We start from the raw sequence: 13,044 nt of genomic DNA on the forward strand, positions 1-13,044 counted from the left end.
TGGTCCATAAGTCTACAAGGCTTCGACTTCACTATTGAGCATAGGCCAGGTGTCCAACATAGCAATGCTGATGGGTTGTCCAGAATGTTTAACCGACCTGAACAAGAGACTCATCCAGGGGTGGATTAGTTCCCCCTGTCCATAGTCTGGGAGGGGCGAGTGTTAGGAAAGATTTCTTAATTGTGGGTAATTTTCCTTCCATGTGGCAACCCCTAAACTTTTTGCTGTTGTTTTCACCATGATCTAGACTTTGCCAGAGAAGTGCAGCCTTCTGCCGCACTCCTCTGGGCTTTCGCTCCATTCTTACGGGGAAACTGATATGCCCTTAAGACAGTCAGTACCGGGAAACATTGTTTTCCGTAGTTCTTTTATCATGTTGCAGCTTTTGCGCAACATGGCACAAGAGGGCACTGTAAGCTAAATTACTGCTCTCTTGGGTCTCTAGTCTTCTACAGGCCCTAGATACTCTCTTTGGATTGTTAATGAACGGTGCAAGTGAATCACGGATGGGACTGGTGGCAGCAATCGTTTCTTTGGGCCTCATTACGAGGTATGCCGGTAGCCATGCCGCTATTGGCGGCATGGCTGCTGGCAAAACCGCATCCGTGTCTTCGGAATGAGGACTTACCGGACCATTCCGAGTTCGGATGGCCCGGTAATTCCTCACTCGAGGACACGGACACGGTTCATCCCCATTCCCATTTCAGCTCCCAGAGGGCTGAATGGGAATGGGAGAGGGAGTAAACAACGGGCCATTACGAGATGGCCCGTTGTTTGCTCCCTCTTACCCTCGCGGGACCCGGTATGCACGCCTGGTTTTCCCAGGCGTGCTTAACGTGTCCCGCGAGGGTACCTCGTAATGTGGCAGAACGGGTTGAACGGCGCCAAAGCCTTTTACGGCGCCGTTTAACCCGTTCCGCCAGGGTCGTAATGAGGCCCTTTGTGTTTTTGAGCTCCTTTTGGCGTTTAAGCGCGTCTCTCTCGCTTAGCCCAAAATGGTGGCCTGGCTCCCAAAATGGCCAGACCACGAGGCTCTTTGTCCTGTCCGCTGAGCGTCTTGCCCCCTTCACCTTCCCCAGGTCGAGCCGACCCGGGGCCTTCCTTATTTGGGCATGTACTTTCCCGCGAAACACAGATGCTTTCGCGGGCTTCTACAGGCCTTGTGTGTGCCTCCAGGATGTGGGCTGGGATGTCTGGTCCCAATACACATCCTGGGTGCCAGAGAGTTGAGGGTGGTGTGAATGCCTGGGACCTCCGTGGCCCGTGATAGGTCCACGTATGGTGTGAGTGTTTTGTGAGCAGATCTCCCATTGGGTCCCCTCCGTTTTGGTGCGAAGGGAACCGTGGACAAGAGGGGGCTGGAAACACCACTACCATGTCGATCTCCTGAGTTCTCACGAACAAAGGAATACAGGAGCCAAGTATCCTGCAACCACGAGGCTGAACTGAGGATTCGCTGGTGACCCGCTGAAGGACTGCTCCTCTGCACTGCTGTCGCTTTGTGAAACCCTTTCTACCTCGGATCGAACGAGAAGGCCTGTACTGGTACTTCGACCCTTGGAATAGTGGGAACAACTATTCCTGTAATCTTCACCATCTCCTGCACGTAAGCCACGGAAGTGTCTCTGGGCCATCCAGCAGACTGACCAGCCTACCCAGGAGTCTTGCTCTGTAACCGCCGTCAGGTTGTGTTGTATTACGAGACCTTGTCACTCTCACACGATTCGTACACTTGGCATTCCCAGGTCTGAAGTGAGTAGTGTACATTTGGCTGAAATACACACGGCCGCTCTGTTGCCCTGCTGTGGTAACAAACTGTGCGGGTTCACTGCGTTTGGGACATCCTCAACTCAACTTCTTCTGCTGCGGAATCTACACGACGCTGATAAACCCCTGCTCGTATCTGAACCTACCAGCACTGAAACTGACGCAGAGAAGCCTGGGTCTGCCTGCATCGGGGACCAGTGAGTAGCATCGCTAGGAACTGGTTGCCCTCCTGCAGTAGCCCATCGCTTTTCCCCGCTGTGTCTAACAGCACGCCTTTCCGTACTCGCGCTCTGCTTCTGCCCCCAGTGGCGGCTGCGCTTGAGTCGCGGAGCTCTGTTCATCTTCATTTGTTCATCGAACTAAACTGCCTGATTCCCTCGAAGAGACTCCCCTTTTGCCCGTTGGCACCAGCGTGTGCAGGTACTTTTGAGCACAAGGCTCCACTCTTCGTAGGGCTTGGACTTCCTTTTAGTTAGGTGCCTCTGAAGGCAGACTGAGTCTAATTATTATTCGCACTGCCTGTTTTCCTCCCCATCTAGGTGGTCTACACATTTCGTGCGTCTAACTCGTTAGACTCGTTTGTATTTGTATATATATTGGATTGGATTGGTATGTGTTGGTTTACTTGAGTTTTATTGTGATTTCTCGCTACGGTCAATGTTACAAAGGCCTTGTAATAAATGTGTATATATTTTTAATATAACACCTGCTTGGAGTAATTTGTAAGTGCCCTTGCTTTGTGTGCTCATTGCGGGCTTTCAGTCACCCTCACCCCTCTTGAGACCTAGTCTTGACCGCCGCGATCGCTACCCTGATTGGTCTGGCTTGTCCAGAGGTTACCCTGTTCCAAGAAACTAGGCTGGCCTTCTGAACCTCTGCCCCTCCAGGGCAGAGTTCAGAAATCCATCTTAACATGGAGCAAGTCGCTGAGAAGACAGAGAAAACAGAGGGAAAGAAAGAGACATAATAAAGGCGGAAAAGACATTATAACTCACCTGGAAGACAGCAAGCAGAGTCGGAGTCACAGCCGGTCTGGACCCGACATAAGGGCACACGGACCAGTGAAGCAACTAGGTCCATGGAACGCCCGCACCAACCACGCGCAACTGCACAGAGACGCAAGACGGAGAGTTCAACGTACAAAAACCTAAGGCGCTACCCAACGTCTGGCACATAGCCAAGCAGAGAGGGGTCCGGGATAGCACTTAGACCTCCATCCAGTATCGTGTGGCGCCCCCGTGGATACCAGGTGAGCGTAACACTTTTTACAGATTTACAATAGTTTTTATAATTCTGCCTAATTTTCATGATAAGCTCAAGACGAGTGCACCCATCCATATCCGAACGCTGAATACGTCTCAATTCCTGCCTCATAGTAGATTTTACAGAGGCTAAGTCCCCGTTATAACAGTGGGCATGTCTAACGGAACCAATCACTCTTGCTCCAAACTTAGGGCACAAACCAGAGACCAAGTCATCAATTAGCCTCTGAATCTCGAGTGCATTAAAATTATGGATTTTCCAATCTAGGGTGGTTAGATTCATTGTTGCCCTCACATTCTGATTCAGGGTGTGAATGTTAATGTCAGACCATCTAATTGCATTCCCAGCCGCATTGGAGACTACCTAGGGCGGGCACCTGAATTCTCTCATGTTTAGTACCAGATCGAACGAAGGTTGCTGTTAGAATACAATGGTCATTCCTTCACACAGTAAATGACATACATCGATTCAGGAGAAAGATATCAAGGTAGATGTAATCTAAGAGGGAGGAGCTATTCCCCCTGTGCCAGGTATGCCATACTGACTCCTGGGATTTTGGACACATTTTTCCCCACCAAAGGCTGTAGACCCAAGGACCCCAGTCCCACATACCAGATTTTCCCCAGGTGGCTCTTTTCTAAGGTACCCACAGGATCCATATGCAGGCCAGCAAGATCCCAATAAGTGTTTTGGAATCCACAATCAGCGTTAAGGTCTCCCACTACTAGTATTCTGCCATTCAAATGGAGCCGAGACCACTCCTCAATAATATGGCACACTGTCTCAACAAAGGGATCCATCAGTGAGATACCTTTGTGCCAATATATATTAACAATCAAAATCTATGCAGAGCCATCCCGGATGAAAGCTGCACCCCAAGTGCCGCAAAGGGTACATTTTCAATGATTAGCCCACTCAGACCTAAAGTATTTTCTACTGCAATGAGCAGACCCCCTGACGGCATCCCCCAGCACTCACTTTTGCTAGTTGGGTAAAGATTCTATAACCATATAAAATAGGAGCTGAGGTCAGCCACGTCTTTTGTAAACAAATGCAGTTGGCCTCTCTTAGGTTAGCCAAACAAATAGGATTAGTGAAGAGATGTAGATTTCCACGGGTATTCCAAGATTTTCGGCACAGAGGGATTTTTTTCCACTCAGTACTCACTCGGATTTGGTGATTAGGGGACCACTTTCAGCCACAAGGTTGAGATTATGGCGGCCCAGTTGATTTCTTTTTCAGGACTCGTCTCAATCCTACATCCCAAAGCATCACATGCAGAGCAACATCTTGATAAGAGCAATAAAGGAGCGACCACTGAGGCAAGCCAAGAAAAAAGGGCTGGGGCGCTTAAAAGCCCAATGACTGCAAATGACTTTTACTTGACTGTCAGTTGGCAGAGCAAAGGGACATGACAAGGACTGACTGATGTACTACGGTGCTTAAACAAGCTTCATTGCTCATTCTTACTTTAAGTGTCCCACACTGTTTAGTTTGGTCTACTCTAAAAGCTTGGCATATTTTCTTTAAAAAATTATGAACTATTCTTTCTGAGTGTTCAGTTGTCTTTTGATCTCTCAACGTGATGCTGTTGAACAAAATATTCACCTTGTTCTCTGCTTTTAACTTTACCTTGCTCAGTGTAACAATATCATCTCAGAGAGATGTGCTCAATTAGCAGAAGATCATTACTCTGACTAATCTGTTTCAGTTGCAGTACCCAAAATAGGGAGTAGCGACTTCCCCTATAAGGGGACATACACCTTTGGGAACGGGGTGCCGTAGACATGGGTCTTGGACATGTCACAGGTCTCAGTCTCTGAAACATTAAGTGATTTGTCTAGATGCAGTCATATGTCTTGACCATCAAAAGTCTTTTTTGAATCTACATCTCCTTCCATTGATCTTGTGGCAGTAAACAGGCTCCTCAAGGGGAAGGCAACTGTTGACTATCTACAGGTGAAATGTGGGCAGACGAAGCTGGGTCTGGAAGAAGAGGCTTTCTTGTGACGCAACCCTGGGCGTTGAAGTCGTGGGAGAAACCCCTTCCAAGGAAGAATTCGAAGTTCACCAGGGCGACCATGGCATGGACCTGTAGTAGATCAATGTTCAATGATTCAATGCTGGATATCTCACCTCAGGAAACTTTAACAACACGCATTTTACAAGGGAGTCCTTCAACATTGGAAACAGAGCAGGTATGGTGGATCAGGGTGCCATCTGAGGGACCTAGGTTGTCAGCAGTGCATCATCTCTGCCAGCATGTGGATTAGTCTCACCTCTAGTACTCTTTGCAAGTCTTTTGGAGCTGGAAGACTCACAGTGCCACAGCATGCACATTTTCCTTTGCAGCATCTTGGCCCTCGTCTCCTTCAGTCTCCTGCAAGGAAGGTATTAGCATACCTGGCACACATCAGTGCTGTGGTCACAAGACAGGCACTACATACACATGACACACCCATCCTACTTTGCCATCTTACTTATGAGTTTAGGGCACCTGTCAAAGGGGGCAGATCGAAAAAAAAGTAATGTTCTGTCAGCAAAAAGCATAGAACAAAGGCAAACACCCTCAGGAAAAACAAGGGATGAAGTAAAAGAAGGCTAAAAAATCCACTCTCTTCAGGGACCTCTCACTATGATGGGAAGAATGAACTGAGAGATGATATTATAATGGGTCTTCCTGGAGCTTTCTGAAAGTAATCAGAACTTGTTGAACAGCCAATGTATGCATTCCTTTGCTTTCCTCTTTGCTCCTGCCATGTCTTTAAAGTCGTTGAAAATTATTTTAAAGCTTCTAATTATTCCGTTTTTAAATCATGTTTGGTGTTACACCTCAGGCAAAGAAATATTATGTTATGAATAATAATGGAGATACCATGACTGTTAAATTGGGGAGCGACTTTGGACGGAAACACAGCACAATAGTGATATAGAGTTTAGTGCAGGAGAGCACAGTGAGAAAATGATAAGTATACAGAAGACAAAAACAAGCAGTTCCTTTTTGCAAAAAGACACTTAGGGCCTCATTGCACGGACGGCGGTAAGGGTTAACGGTCACAGTTAATGGTACCGGTGACAGTTAACCCTTACCGCCTTACTACGAGGTCCCTTTGCGGGTTGGAGAATTTAACGCCTGCTTTTTGTAGGCGTTAAAAACCAACCCGCAAAGGGACCAGGGAGCTAATTACGGTACCACAATTTGCGGTGCCGTAATTAGCACCTTCCCCATTCCCATTATGCCCTATGGGGCAAAAATGGGAATGGGGAAGGGCAATGGGGGAAGGGGGAATTACCGCCCCACCAACCTTGGAATAGGGCAGTAATTCCCCTTCCCACCAAGGCGGTGCCGGTATTTTACTGGCATGGACCAAGGTGCTAATAGCACCTTGGTCCACCGCCGTCCGTGTAATGAGGCCCTTACTCTTCCTAGTATATTAATTTGCTCAGAGAGCCAGTGATTTCGAGGCAGGGACACCTGGGAAGATTGCAAGGTGGAAACACCTTCCTTTTCTTTAGTAGACATGCTCCTGGGAGGACAAGGCCATCAGGTTTCAAGGAATGTCATCATTCTAGGGCCGTAGGGGACAGACCGAGTCACTTTCCTAGTTCAGGGCGACCAGACCTAGGCTGCTATGGTGACTCCATAATAGAGGCACAATTTTACTTGGCCCAAAAGAGCTGTGGAAGCATTGGAGAGCATTAAGAATGTGTCTCTGAAACAGGCCACAGAACTCAGCAGAAGATAATGAAGAGCTTGTATGAATGAATTAATAACAGATGGAGGTGTGTGTATTTTGGTAGGGCGAAGTTGCCTACAGGAAATTCTGGAGCCTTCTCCATGTCTAGCCAAGTTTAAACAATATGAGGTTGCAGACAGGTATGCAAAACATAGACCTTATTAGAAACCTAGTTCAAGTACAGATAAATGAAAAAGAAGGATGCTTCTCTCAATAGCCTCCATAATCCCACACTATAATGCACCAAGATTAAAAATAATGCACCAAGACACAATTTGTTCACATTTCCCACAGTTTGCCGGAGAAAAGAAAACATATATATAAATGGGATACATTACTCACCGTAATCGTATTTCTGGTGCTTGTATGTGCTTCGATTCACATGCTGTGCATAGGCCGACATCTAGTGGAAGCTGCAGAGTATTACAGTTTGTTTTTCGAAACTCGAAAATGGGCGTCGACACAGGGCGTGCCAGTAATACTATCCCTAGTGTGACGTCCACTGTACCCATGATCCCTCACGCGTCTAGGACCCTCATATTGTATTTTTTCTGACATGAGGTAGCATGAGGAGTAGCGTGAGTACAGATTATCCAAGCAGATAGATAGAAAGATAAGACTACAAGCATCCATGCGCCTTCTCTCAGAGGGGAGGAAGGGTGGGTCGCATGTGAATCTAAGCAGATACAAGCATCAGAAATACGATTACGGTGAGTAATGTATCCCTTCTGAGGCTTGTGGAATCTGCTTAAATCACATGCTGTGCATAGATTAGCGAGCAGTGTTAGAAGAAGGAAGTGGGATGTGAGAAGGGTCATGAGCAAATAAATGTCTTAGAACTGTTTGTCCCACTTGAGTATCTGTCTTGGAATGGGTGTCAAAGCAGTAGTGCTGAGTAAAAGTGTGAATTGAGCTCCAGGTAGCTGCTTTGCAAATGGTGTCAAGGGGTACATTTGCAATAAAAGCCAGAGTGGCCCCAATGCCTCTTGTAGAGTGGGCTCTTGGTGTGAAAGGCAGTTTTTTCAGAAAGGGAGTAACACAGCTGAATACAGTTTATAATCCACTTAGAGATGGCACCTTTAGAGACGCGATCTCCCTCTTTGCCTGTAGCTATGGAGACAAACAGTTGGTCTGTTTTCCTCAGTGGTCTGGTTTTGTTTACATAGTATAGGACCGCCCTACGCACATCTAGGGTGTGTAGTTTCACCTCAGCCAAGCATTGTGGGTCTTGGAAGAAAGCCGGAAGCTCGATGGACTGGTTCACGTGGAATTTGGAAATAAACTTAGGTGAGAACCTAGGGTGTGTTCGTAAAACCAGTTTATCTTTATGGACAGTAAAGAAAGGATCCTGCACTGACAGAGCCTGAATTTCACTGACCCTTCTTATAGACGTAATGGCTACCAAGAAGGCAGTTTTATATGTCAGGTGTTTGAGACTGCTCTTATGCACAGGCTCGAAGGGAGGGCCCATGAGTTTAGCAAGCACCACATTAAGGTCCCACCCTGGTGATGGGTTAGAAATTGGAGGGTGAAGTCTCTTTACTCCTTCCATGAAGGCTTTCACCACTAGTACTTTCCACCACAATACTTTGTTATGCGAGGTGGTGTACGCTGACAGAGCTGCCAGGTGTACCTTCAGTGAATTAAATACCAACCCTGCGTCCAGCAGGTGGAGCATGTAGGTGACTATAGTGGAAGGAGTGCAATCAACTGGGTTGATTTGCTTATTCTGGCACCAGATAACAAATCTCTTCCATTTGTCAAAGTAGCAATACCTCATGTTTGGCTTCCTAGATTCTTTTAGGATGTCCATACATCTCTGAGGTAAAATTGAGATGTCCAAACTCTTGTGACCTCAGGAGCCATGCTGCCAGGTTCATTGAGTTGGGTTGAGGATGTACTGTCTGACCTTGGTGCTGGGACAGTAGGCTGTACCAGCACGGGAGCTTAATGCGTTCGCACACTGCTAGTCTGCGTAAGTGTGGGAACCACGGTTGCCTCGCCCACATGGGAGCAACTAGGACGAGCGTTATCGATTCTCTGTGCATCTTGTTGACCACCTTCCTGATGAGGGGGGTTGGTGGGAAAGCGTACGCAAACATCCCTGACTAGTGTCATCCACAGGGCGTTCCCCTGGGAGTCTGGTTGGGGGAACTTGGATGCGAATCCTGGGCACTGTCTGTTTTTCGCTTGTGGCGAATAGGTCTATAGTGGGGAAACCCCACTGAGAGAAGAGATCTTCTACGATTTCTCTGTGTAGACACCATTCGTGTTTTTGTGGGAGGGGATCCCTGCTCAAAGCGTCCGCCAGAGAATTGAGATCCCCTGGAACATGTTGAGAAGACAGGTAGATGTTCCGTCTGAGTGCCCATATCCACATTTTCTGTGCAAGCTTGGACAGATTTGGCGAACAAGTCCCTCCTTGCTTGTTCAGGTAAAACATTGCTGTTGTGCTGTCTGTCAGGATCTGCACTGACCGGTTTAACAGGTAGGGCTTGAACACCTGAAGAGCACTGAATACTGCCAGAAGCACTAGCAGATTGATATGATTCTTGGCCACTGAGTGAGACCAGAGACCCTGAGCTGTGTGGTGGAGAAGGTGTGCTCCCACCCTGACAGGGATGCGTCTGTTGTGACTACAGCCTGTATCTCGCGATTGTAAAAGGGTTTCCCCTTTGACAGGTTTTCTCTTGTCCACCAGTGAAGACTTTGTACAAGTGTTGGCGAAACGACCACTAGATCGTCCCACTGACCACTTGCCTGAGACCACTGTTTCGCCAACCATTCTTGCATGGGAAGCATGCGCAGGCGTGCGTGGGGACCAGGTAAATACATGACGCCATCATTCCCAGCAAACGCATCTCTTTGTGCACCGTTATCTGGCGACCGGCCTGATATAGCACAATTTGCAGCATTAGATTCCGAATTCTTTCCTCTGATGGAAAGGCCAACCCTTCTTGTATGTTTAGGACAGCTCCTAGGAACTGTTTGGAGGTGCTTGGCACCAGACTTGACTTTTTCTTGTTTATGGAGAAACCCAATTCGAAGAGGAGGTCGATAGTTCTTTGAATATTTGATCTGCAAATTACTGGGGTCTCCCCCGTGATGAGCCGGTCGTCCAGGTAAGGGTACACTGGGATTGCCTCCCTGCGTAGGTGTGCCGCCGCCACTGCCAGTACCTTGGTGAATACCCTTGGAGCCGAGGCTACTGCCGAAGGGCAGTACCTTGAACTGGTAGTGCTGACCGTCCAGCTTGAAGCGCGAGAATCTTCTGTGCTCTGGGAACATGGAAATATGAAAATAGGCATCTTTCATGTCCAATGTTGCCATGTAATCCCCTTTTTTAGGAGGGGGATTACCTCTTGGAGAGTAGTCATGCGAAACTTTTGGCGCATGACATACTTGTTTGCAGGCCGTAAATCCAATACTGGGCGCATTGTCAAATCTTTTTTTGGCACAAAGAAGTAAGTTGAATAAATACCCTTGCTTACCTGGTGTCCCGGGACGAGTTCTATCGCTTCCTTTGCTAGAAGATTGGCAATCTCTTCGAGGAGGATCTTCTGGTGGTCTAATGAATGTACTTTTTGACGTGGAGGGTGGTTTCGGGGACGCTCTAACAGTTCTATGCAGTATCCTGCGGACACTGTGGACAGCACCCATCTGTCTGATCTGATCCCTTCCCAAGCTTGGGTGAAGTAGGTATGCGTCCCCTTACTGGGGATGCGTGAGAAGGGACCCTGAACGGAACGTCACTGTTTTGCGGGAGGCGTGCCGCCGCCTCTATTGGGTCTGCCTCTACCCTTACCACGTCCCCTCTTGTTACCCCTGCCATAACCTTGGGAAGACTGCTGGTTGTTGTTATTCCATGGTGTGCCCCTGGGAATAGTTGGAGCCTCTTTGTGAGTTTTGGCCGCGCGGGCGACGAAAATTGCCATTCTCTCTTTGATTGGGGGGTTTGTTAGTTAACTGGCCCAGGGATTTGAGGGTCTCGTATTCATCTTTCGCATTTTTTAAGGCATCCTCTACCGCCTTACCAAACAGTAGATCATGCTCCACCGGTTTGTCTATTAAAGATGCTTGTGTCTCGGGTTTAAACCCAGATTGTCTTAACCAGGCATGTCTTTTGATAACAGTGCTCTCTGCTATCAGTCTGCCGGCGTTATCCGCGGCATCAAAGGTTGCCTTAAGGATGCAACCGGACACGGCTCTCCCCTCCAACGCAACCTGCGCCAACTGGCTTTTTAAAGGTTCCGGGGCGGAGTCAATGAGCGCCGCAACTTCTTCCCACTGATGGCAGTTGTAACTTGCCAGTAGGGTGGTGGAGTTTTCAATCCTTGCCTGGTAGGCGGAAGTGGAGGCTACCTTCCTTCCCAAACCATAGATCTTCTTGCTCTCCTTGTCGGGGGGAGCTTCAGACGATGATAAGGGTGTTCCCGCCTTCTTTCGGGTATTAGTCATTACCAGGGAGTCCGGCTTCAGTTGCCCCCTTATGTAGAGTGGGTCTGATTGGGCTGCCCAGAACAGTTTTTCAATCCTGGGGTTTACTGCCCTGGTGAGATTGGGATTGAGAAGGGAAGGGTCTATTCTCCTTTGCATAGACTTGAGATTAGGGATGGCCTGGGCAACAGGTCTCTTCTCTCCCACTAGTTCCTCGCAAAGTCCCTCTCCTCCTGTGCTCCCTGCGTATCTATGCAGAAGTGTTCAGCCGCTCTAGATAAAACCTCATTTAAGAGAGGTTGGTTGTCGACAGGAGAGTCGGTAACCGGAGGTTCCTTGTCTACTGGGGAGTCTACTCTGTAGACTTCTGTGTCATCTTCGTCCTCCTCTTGGCCCTCGTCATCCCCACAGTAATCCATTCCAGTATGGACGTCCAACGTGGCCAATTCTGGATCCTCGTTAAATGATGGATCCTCATCATATTGAGAGCATAGCTGAACGTGGTAAAGGCCAGAAGACCTACTTTGCGTTGGCACCTCAACTCAAGGTTTTTTACCAGGGGGTTGTGGGTCCTTAGACCCTGAGGGGGTTGTCCCAACAGGGGTATAGGCGAGGAAGTGCTGTGGATTTTTGGCATAGAAGTCTGCTAGGGATGACATTCTAGACATAACTCTGTCTATATCCTCACTCGACCATTCTTTAGAGCTGGGGATTACCCTCTCCTGGGAGTGTTTCCCTGCTATATCCTGACTGGACCTAAGGCCTTGTGCAGGTGTCTTGGATATCGTTTCAGAAGATTGTGATTTATGTGTCTGTGGTGCAGATGAAGGCTGAGAATGCTTTTTCTGCTGTTTTCCCCCCTCCCTGTGACTGGAAGAGTGCTTCCCCAGTGTTTTCACCTTTACGGAGCTCTTCGACGTCTGGCGTCGAGATTCGGGGGTAGTGTCCCTTTCCTTAGCGAGTGGAGGTCGGGGCACAGGAGCAGCCGTTACGCGGTCTTCTGACGCCGACTACTGGAGTGCGGCCTGGGGATGGTGGTCGTCTTGGTCTCCCGACGATAGAACCTCCATTACTTTAGGGAGCAAGGCACTCTTGGCAACAGTGGATGGTTGCCTGTTGTCATGCGGCGATCTTGATCGAGAACGCCCAGAGGACACCGATTTGGTGGACCGTTCTCTGCGTGCCTCTATCCGAGAACTCGGTGCGCGTGCTTAGTGGATGTGTTGTGGGTAGCGCTTTGTCGCCGGGGGTGTTCCGCATAGCTGCCCTGCCGGACAACCTTCCGAGGTTGGGGACTTGCACTTGGCTGTCTCTCGACGCCGTGTTGCCCTCGCCATCCGATAGGATGGCGTGGCTGCCATCACTGAAGGCGCCCTCTTCTTCCATGGCCTCTCGTTGCCTGGCGTGGTGGGCCCAATGTTTGATCGAACTGTTCTTTACAGTCTTCGGTTTAAACCGACTACACGCTCTGCAATTCGCCTCAGGGTGGTCCCTTGGCAAGCAGAGGTTACAGGTAGCGTGTCTGTCATGCCAAGGGTACTTGCGGTTGCACTTAGGGCAAAATTGGGAAGGGGAACCCTCCATACGCACCCTGTGGCAGCAGGCTAGTGTGTGTAGGAATATATAAGAAAATGTATCTATATATAATAGAGTGTTGAGTATGTACCACCCCCCACTCTCCCTACTTGTAGGGGCCGAGGCCAGAGGCCTTCCTAGGCCCAAGTCCGTCGTGCAGCTCTTGATGGTTCTTTTCTTCTCCGGTCAGCGTCGAGTGTCGAACTTCGGTGACTCGACGTTGGGATGTAGAAAACGGGGAAATATTATGAATTTTTGCAAAATT

At 48.6% G+C, this 13,044-nt stretch overlaps 1 protein-coding gene across 1 annotated transcript in view; it reads right to left on the minus strand.

Annotated features, from left to right (window-relative positions):
• Positions 1 to 13,044, minus strand: part of FBXO47 (F-box protein 47) — a 1,436,412-nt gene that overhangs the window by 114,634 nt on the left and 1,308,734 nt on the right. The gene's annotated exons all lie outside the window — the stretch shown is intronic.

Source organism: Ambystoma mexicanum, chromosome 13, assembly GCF_040938575.1.
Source record: "Ambystoma mexicanum isolate Mex_15411 chromosome 13, UKY_AmexF1_1, whole genome shotgun sequence".
NCBI lineage: Eukaryota > Metazoa > Chordata > Amphibia > Caudata > Ambystomatidae > Ambystoma > Ambystoma mexicanum.